We start from the raw sequence: 513 nt of genomic DNA on the forward strand, positions 1-513 counted from the left end.
ATTTCTTATTGTGCCTAATTTATAAATTAAATTGTACCATAGGTATGTATGTATAGGAAAATAACAATATCTATAGGGTATCTATATGCAGTTTCAGGCATCTAGTGGGGGTCTTGGAGTGTATCCCCTGTGGATAAGGGAGGACTACTGTATTAATAACTCATATTTGTATAGTTTGTTATAGTTTATTAATTAGCTTTACAGGGTTTCATATGATTGTAAACACAACATGGTTGAGAGGGGAATTATTTTACTTACTGAGTTACAAATAAATACATTATACTTATCCAAAGAGTACGAGAAATTAATCCATAGAGTTTGAACACCAGAATCCTTCATTTGCAAGGTTTACTGTTTTCCAACTTTAGAAGCTATACGTACTCAATCTACTTAGAAGACTTGCAGTTTCAGAAAAAATGAAGGAGCAACCACAACAATCCTTTTTTCCTCCATGCTTCAGCTTCTTTATGTGTCAATTTCAGATTCAGCTTTGGCTGTGAGAAAGAAGAGAAC

This window comes from Galeopterus variegatus, unplaced genomic scaffold (assembly GCF_000696425.1).
Source record: "Galeopterus variegatus unplaced genomic scaffold, G_variegatus-3.0.2 Scaffold2310, whole genome shotgun sequence".
NCBI classification, from domain to species: Eukaryota; Metazoa; Chordata; class Mammalia; order Dermoptera; family Cynocephalidae; genus Galeopterus; species Galeopterus variegatus.